The sequence below is a fragment of the Triplophysa dalaica genome, chromosome 11 (assembly GCF_015846415.1).
Source record: "Triplophysa dalaica isolate WHDGS20190420 chromosome 11, ASM1584641v1, whole genome shotgun sequence".
Lineage (NCBI taxonomy): Eukaryota > Metazoa > Chordata > Actinopteri > Cypriniformes > Nemacheilidae > Triplophysa > Triplophysa dalaica.
In genome coordinates this window covers 19890376-19899233 of record NC_079552.1, presented here as the reverse complement: position 1 = coordinate 19899233, position 8858 = coordinate 19890376, and positions in this window count along the sequence as shown.

Here is an 8858-nt window from a genome sequence, read left to right as displayed (position 1 = left end):
AAATGTATTTATTTATTGATTGATTTAATTATTTATACCTGCATTTATGCATGTTTGTGACGGATCTGCCATGCCTTAGCAAATCACATCCAAAATATTGATTCCATTGCCACAAAAACAGGGAGCAAAGTAGTCTTCAAGTGTGACAGTTTTTATTAAATCCTGCTCACGCAAGATAAAAGGTGATCAAGCCTCATCGGAGAGGAAAAAGATGCAAAAATTGTATTCCATTCAAAGTAGATCATAGGAAAGATCTGGTTCACAAAAAGGACTCGTTATGCTTTAGCCTCTCACTAACAGAGGACAAAAATCCAGCATCACCTTTCTCAGGGTACAACAAGTAACAAGTAACTCGAAAGACCAAACATACACTGAATTTATAAGAGGTGACCAACACCATGAAAACAAAAAGGGGAGACAAAACAATACACAATTTCACAACAGTAACAACACAAACACTGAAATGAACAATACATTTGACTAAATTTAGAGCCATGGATAAACTTTAGTCAATGCAAAAGTAATTATATTAAACTAAAACACATTGAACAAGACATCACATTTTCCAATGTCCCCTCTAATACTTAACAGTTAGTACAGTCTCATTTCCTTAGAATTCCCATAAAACAGATCAACTTCCTGTTTGAATCTCTTTGTCTCTAGGCTGGTCCATTCCAACAACACACCAGGTATTAAACATGTCAAGTCATCTTAACTATAAATTGAACTTTAACAATTTGAGCTATGTTTTTATAAATCACATTCTAGCAACAGAGAAATTTTAACTGGTTTTAATGTTTTTATCTTAAGCCACATAACTAAGCCCGTGCACTGACTCAGTACAATGACAAAATAAAAGATCTTAAACCAAACCAAAATAGTGATGTCCTTTTGTTTATGAATCCATGCAAAGATAATGGTATCCGAATTGTGTGGCCCAAATCCCGGCCATCACACACACCCCCACCCAAGATCTCACGCTGGTAAGCGGGAGAGGAAGTCAGCAGTTACATTACTTTTCCCGGGCACATGCTGGATGTTAAACTTATAAGGCTGCATAGAAAGGTACCAGCGGGTAAATCTAGCATTAGTATCCCGCACTCTGTCCATCCATTGTAATGGTCGATGATCAGTTTCAATGGTAAACTCTCTACCAAGAAGGTAGATAAAAGTATCTAAGGCCCACTTTACTGCCAGGCACTCCTTCTCAACGGTGGAGTACCGTACCTCCCTTGGATACAGCTTCCTACTGACGTATGCCACTGGATGTCTACTGTCCAACTCACCCTGAAGGAGCACTGCACCAATGCCAATGTCAGAGGCATCAGTCTGCAACACAAATGGCTTTCCAAAATGAGGGCAATAAAGCACTGGCTCTTCACATACAGCAGCTTTTATGTCCTGGAAAGATTCCATTGCTTCCTCTGTCCAGCAAATCCGGTTGGGGCAATTCTTTCGAGTCAAATCAGTCAGAGGTTCCACACGAGCAGAGAAGTTCGGTACAAATCTTCTGTACCAACCCGCCATCCCTAAGAAAGATCGGATCTGAGTTTTGGTCTCTGGCAGAGGGCAGTTTTGGATAGCCTCAATCTTTTGAAGCTGGGGTCTAATGACCGCCCATTAACGACTACATACCCTAGGTACTCTGCTTCCTTTTAGACACTTGGAAGAGTTAATGGTGAGGCCCGCCTCCTGAATGCGATGGAGCACCTCCTTCAGATGTTGGAGATGTTGCTCCCTGGATGAACTAAACACAATAATATCATCCAAGTATGATGCTGCGTAATCAGAAAGGCTAGACAACACATGATCCATAAGCCTCTGAAATGTAGCGGGAGCCCCATGTAACCCAAACGGCATAACCGAAAAATGGTAGAGCCCCCAAGGAGTGCGAAATGCCGTCAATTCTTTTGACTGGGCAGTCAAGGGGACCTGCCAATAGCCTTTACAAAGGTCAATAGTGGTTATCCATTTGGCTTGGCCCAGGCGATCAATCAGTTCATCAATCCTGGGTGTTGGATAGGAGTCAAATCTAGAGACGGAATTAAGATAACGGAAGTCCACACAAAAACGGAGACTGCCATCCTTCTTTGGAACTAACACCACAGGACTACACCAATCACTTCGTGAGGGTTCAATGATGTTCATAGTCAACATTTGATCCAGTTCCTCTTTTAGAGAGGTCAAAAGCCGTTCAGGCACACGATAACTCCTTCGTCGAGGTACTGCCCCATCGCAAAGTACTATATCATGCTGTACCAAACTAGTTCTTCCAGGTATCTCTTTAAACACCTCTGGGCTACAGAGAGCTTGAACGTCCGCCTGTTGGTGTAATGACAGATGCCGAAGGTCCAAAGTAACATTAGAAGGAATGGGAAGATACTGTTCACAAACCTCCTCTTCATCTTCCACCCGGCAAAGCATTAGGACCTCCACTCCTGTATCTGACCTCTCATGCCACGCTTTTAATAAGTTAATATGGAGTACCCTTTTGGATCGGCTCTGTCCGGGTAAGGCAATCTCATAGGTGGTAGACCCCAACTTCCGAATCACCTCAAAGGGTCCTTGCCATTTAGCCAGTAGCTTACTATTGTCACTTGGCAGCATCACCAATACCTTAGCTCCAGGCTGAAAACTTCTGGCTCTGGCCTTTTTGTCATACCATGTTCGCTGTCGACTTTGAGATTCGATCAAATTCCTGTGGGCAAGTTGTGTCATACTTTCAGGTCTTTCCCTCATTTGGAGGACATAGGAAACAACATTCTGGGAGCCAGTGATCTTGTGGCCTTCTTTCCAGGTTTCCTCCAGAAGGGCCAGGGGTCCCCGGACATCCCGGCCATACAGCAGTTCAAAAGGGGAAAACCCTAAAGAAGCCTGAGGTACCTCCCTGTATGCAAATAAAAGATAAGGGAGCCACTGGTCCCAATCGGCTCCAGTATCATTAACAAATTTGCGTAGCATTTTCTTAAGGGTCTGGTTGAATCGTCCAACCAGCCCGTCTGTCTGTGGATGGTAGGGTGTAGTCCTTATGCCCTTTATCCCTAACAACTGATACACTTGTTTTAATAGTTTCGACATGAAGTTGGACCCCTGATCAGTCACCATGGCCCTAGGGAACCCCACTCTAGCAAACAGCTGAACAAGACAAAGAGCTACATTCCTGGCAGTTACTTAAGGGGAAAAACCTCCGGATACCTAGTGGCATAATCATTAATAACCAACATGTACCTGTTCCCAGTTTTACTACGCTCAAGGGGTCCTACCACATCCATTCCCAGCTGTTCAAATGGTATGCCTATAACAGGTAGTGGTTCTAAAGGAACTTTAGACGGGCGTCTACTAGTGGTGTATTGGCACTCTGGGCAACTCCTACAAAAGTTACCCACATCTCTTCTCAAATTGGGCCAAAAGAAATGACGACTAATACGAGCTATGGTCTTTTGTCTCCCTAAATGACCTGCCCATGGGACCGAATGGCCTAGCTGAAGCACCAACTCTCTTGCCTTCTGGGGCACAACCATCTTGGCCTCTGCACCCTGCCGCTTATACAACACTCCATCTTGTAAAAGCAACTTACTCTCTTGGCCTTCTTGACTTTCCCGACTATGGTACCCTTGGGCCTCTTTGTACAATGGCCCTATCTCTAAATCATCCTGTTGCAATTGGCCTATGTCTTGCAGGAGTACAAAGTGTGATTCAAACTGTTCAGGGAGTGGTTCTTCAACATTATTGGCAACAAACTTAAATTTTTCCTGTCTCCTTTGCCTCTTCGGCTTACGGGATTTTCCTGGTTTATCATCTAAACCAGAATCAAAGAAAGGTAATGCACTGACATACTGGATATCTTCATCTCTCTTCCTCGCCATAGACCGTGTTTCAGCCATATTGCATTCATGCCTACCCGGTAGCAAATCAAACAACACTGGTAAGTCTTGGCCCAAAAGCATTGAGTATGGAAGATCATTTACAAGACCAACATTCAGCAAATAAACCTGTCCTTGCACTTCTACATGAACATCTGCTGTAGAATAACATTTCTCATCTCCATGAATGCAACGTATAGGCACCTTTGAACCAGAATTTCTGAGATTACCTGAAACTAAATCTGTGCAAACCAATGACTGCATGCTACCTGTGTCTACAAGGGCCCTTACTTCCTGACCATTTAGGACTACAGCCGCAAAATGCAAGGGGACATCTCTCTTCTCAGGGTGAACAGGTCGTGGCACACAACACAAATAAGCATTGGAAGAAGGATTGTTGGGACACCTAGGTTTAATGTGACCCTCCTGTCCACACTGATGACACACAACACCTTTCCTGCTAATAAACTTCTGGTTAGGGCTTTGACCAACCGGACCACCCCGATCACCCACAGACTTACCCTCACTTGCAGTCTTTTTCCCAACCTGAGACATCTTTGCTTGACTTTTTGGTTCTTTGAATCCCCGCTACTGGTTGTAAGTCCATACTTGAGTCTTCCGTCGAGCTGACAGAAAGACATCCGCCAAAGCGGCAGCCCCAGAAGCAGTTTTTGGGCTCTCTAATCCATATTTGCAGGTCAGGGGCTAGCATGCGCAGAAACTGTTCCAGCACGATCACTTCACCAATGTCATCCTTGGTTCGATTCTGGGGTTGAATCCACTTGTGATACAGTTCTTTCAATCTCACATATAGCTCTTTTGGGGTTTCATCCTTCCTCACCTCGGACGACCTGAACTGCAGACGATAACTTTCAGAGTTAATGTCATATTTGTTAAGTATTGCCGTTTTTACTTTCTGGTAGTCGAGAGATTCAACAATGTCCATATGTACATAGGCACTCCTGGCTTTACCTGTCAATAGGGGCACTAGTCGAACTGCCCAGTCGGTTGTCGGCTACCGACACGCCATAGCTATTCTTTCAAATGTGGTGAGGAAGTGCTCAATGTCATCTACCTCTGACAGCTGTTGCAGGTGTGGCTCCTTTTGTACAGCCGAATGTCCTGACCCAGAGTAGACATTCTGATGCGGAATTGGTGATGCTGCTGGCTGTCCGCTACTAGAACTCTGCAGAAAGTCTTGAGAAGTTGTCCGATAGGAGGAAAAGCTGGCTCATCATGAGTGCTAGCACCGAGTCCTAGATTAGTTACAGGAGGAATAGTACGGACATGCACTTGTTGAAGCTGGCTGAACTGATGGTGCAAGGCCTTCCATCGCCCTTCCTGACGAGCTGCTTCTTGCTCCATTCGGCTGTCTCGTGCTTGTTGCATGGTAATGTGTGTCTGAAACAGATCTTTAAGCGCTTGGAGAAAAACATCTTGCGAAAAGTTACCCATCTCCATCTCAGCACCGTCCCGTCCTCCTGTGGTTCCCTCAGTAACTTCCTTAACTTGCTCCGCCAGAACTCTCTTTGGCCCCATCCTTGAATTAAGGCAGGAGTGGAAGGAGAAAAAATAAATCCAGATATGTAGTCACAGAGCAGAAAAAAAAAATCTACTCCCCTAGTGGCATCCCACTTCTGACACCAGTTGTGACGGATCTGCCATGCCTTAGCAAATCACATCCAAAATATTGATTCCATTGCCACAAAAAACAGGGAGCAAAGTAGTCTTCAAGTGTCACAGTTTTTATTAAATCCTGCTCCCGCAAGATAAAAGGTGATCAAGCCTCATCGGAGAGGAAAAAGATGCAAAAATTGTATTCCATTCAAAGTAGATCATAGGAAAGATCTGGTTCACAAAAAGGACTCGTTATGCTTTAGCCTCTCACTAACAGAGGACAAAAATCCAGCATCACCTTTCTCAGGGTACAACAAGTAACAAGTAACTTCCGAAAGACCAAACATACACTGAATTTATAAGAGGTGGCCAGCACCATGAAAACAAAAAGGGGAGTCAAAACAATACACAATTTCACAACAGTAACAACACAAACACTGAAATGAACAATACATTTGACTAAATTTAGAGCCATGGATAAACTTTAGTCAATGCAAAAGTAATTATATTAAACTAAAACATATTGAACAAGACATCACATTTTCCAATGTCCCCTCTAATACTTAACAGTTAGTACAGTCTCATTTCCTTAGAATTCCCATAAACAGATCAACTTCCTGTTTGAATCTCTTTGTCTCTAGGCTGGTCCATTCCAACAACACACCAGGTATTAAACATGTCAAGTCATCTTAACTATAAATTGAACTTTAACAAAAAAGTTAAAGCTATGTTTTTATAAATCACATTCTAGCAACAGAGAAATTTTAACTGGTTTTAATGTTTTTATCTTAAGCCACATAACTAAGCCCGTGCACTGACTCAGTAAAATGACAAAATAAAAGATCTTAAACCAAACCAAAATAGTAATGTCCTTTTGTTTATGAATCCATGCAAAGATAATGGTATCGGAATTGTGTGGCCCAAATCCCGGCCATCACAATGTGTTTATTTATGCGTCTATTAATATATCCATTCATGTATACTTAACCCTCCTGTTACCCTTAAATTTGATAACACTTTTTCCCCACTGAGGTCAATTTGACCCCAGCAATTTAAATCTCTAGAATATGATTTTTTATCTAAAAAGGTTTGTGTTAGGTAAGGTTTATCTTTGTTGAGTTCTTAAATATATCTTTAAATAAACTCAAATTGACCCCAAGGAACACTGATGCTACAAAGTGTGTATAAGGCATTGAAAGAAATCACATAATGTTAATTTTGTGTTAACTGAGTTGTCCTCATTACATTAGGAAAAGTCATTAAATCTGTCAATCATGTATTTACAGACGTTAAACATTGAATGGGGTCTTCAAAAACTGGATCTGGCTCAAAACTATGTCCAAAGAGATGAGATGATGGCCAGACAAGTCTCATCCCAACAAGCTCTTAGATATTCACTTAAATGTATAGAGGTGTGTATGAATCTGTGTGCGTGTCTGTTTTCTGTATGTGTTTACTTTTTGTAACAATGTAACAATGCAAATAAAAAAAAACGCTATACCATATAAATAAAGTTGACTTGACTTAATGATTCTGCATATTTATATTTATATTTTTATATTATTTTTTGTCTGTTCTCAAGACGAATTGTATAATGCAAAGCTTTGTAAGTATAATGTCAAAGTTTAGGTTCCTTTCCACTATCTGCTGTTGTGCGCTTGCTTACTGGGAGACTGCTGACATCAGGATTGGGGCTCTATACTTTGCTTTTAATCTATTTGTCAGACTAAAATCGTAAAGATGTGTTTATCCTCACCTTCTCTATTTCATATTACTTTTAAGGTTTATCTTACTTTCTGTTTGTTCAACTTATGTTTTTCTTGGTTTTGGTTTTCTTGTACAGCTTTTGATACAATGCACAAATTGTAAATGCGCAAAACATTTATTTAATTGAATTAATAACCACTGCCGTCTGATTTTGGTGTTAGTCATTATGACAATCATAATAGTGTCAATAAAAGTTAAGCCATTATATAAGCAAGAATAAAATGACACACATTGAACAAACCTAAATCTACTGTTTAAAAAGAGAGCTCTGGTAGGCTAAGTAATGTTAAAGCCAAGGAGGACTGCTAGAACTGATGACAAAACACTTCTTACTAAAAAAGAGCAGCTGTACATGTGCAAATGAGAGTTCATAGAATAAATCTACCACAGAAATAGGAAAGCTATTTAGTAAGTTACAAACCACATGTGAAACACCACCCTAGGATATTTGGCTGATAGCGATCGCTACTTAAATGATGACAAACACTATTGATTACAATAATTTGAAAGTATATTGTTGCTGTCATAATCTATTGTTGCTAATAGAATGATTGTAGTATACGGTGTACACACCATGGCCGGTTAATACTGCAGTGTAGGACAGTGGTTCATTTTGTGGCTTGCAGAATGTTTGCAGAGCTCTGCCGGAGCCTATCTGTGACATACTACATCTGTCTCCTAGTGCACTACCCTAGACAGTGATCCACTGTTAACTTAACTGAGAGTTGCCTTTGCCCCCATCATATCTGAAAGTTTAGCCGGTATGATTGTAATCATCAATTACTTTGTGTTGCAATTCTATTTTCTAAAAGTTGATTATGTGCCAATAACACATTTGAAATGAAACAATAACATATTATTTGTGGCTGAAAACCTGAAGAGCTGTCTTCCTAGTTAGAAATTTTGGCCTTCGCCATAGAATACACAACTATGATGCATAGGGCTAATAACCCCCCTCCATGCCATGCCGCATGTTTAAAGACCCCAAACAGCCGCATTTGAGTGCAGAATGATTCCTTTGGGAATATGGCGGCCAGTGTTTGCATAGGGTAATATGTCAAAGGAATGAAGGCCTCCTGGGCCCGAGGGTGGAGTGGAGCTGATGGATCAGATTTTCTTCTGAGCAGGTTCTGCTTGAGCTGAAGTCAATGCTGGGACCAGAGATGTCTCTTTAAAATTGCCTATATGATCACTGCGGGAACGGTAAAGAAAGAATCGGAAGTGAACTGCTTCTCAGGAATATGTAAGTGAATTTTAAATATCTAAAGTTTAACTGATGTCAAAACCATTATGGTTCAGCAATTGTTATGCTTACATAGAAATGCTTTGAACATGCAATACATTTTAAAAGTACTTTATATGATCAATGCACGTCGAAACATTTAGCTGGACTGTTTGTTATTTTACTAAACAGTTAGTCAAATTAAAAATAACATTTATCTTAAAAGTGTTTACGAAGATTTTTTTCAAGACTTGTCGTTAGAAAATAGAAATTCTTGCTTCAAATAATGAAGTCTAGTATTGATTATTTTACCTCCTTCCTATTATTTCATATCAATTTGGAATTTGAATATGAGTTAGGAGTCAAGTTGATGTGAATATCAAGCATAA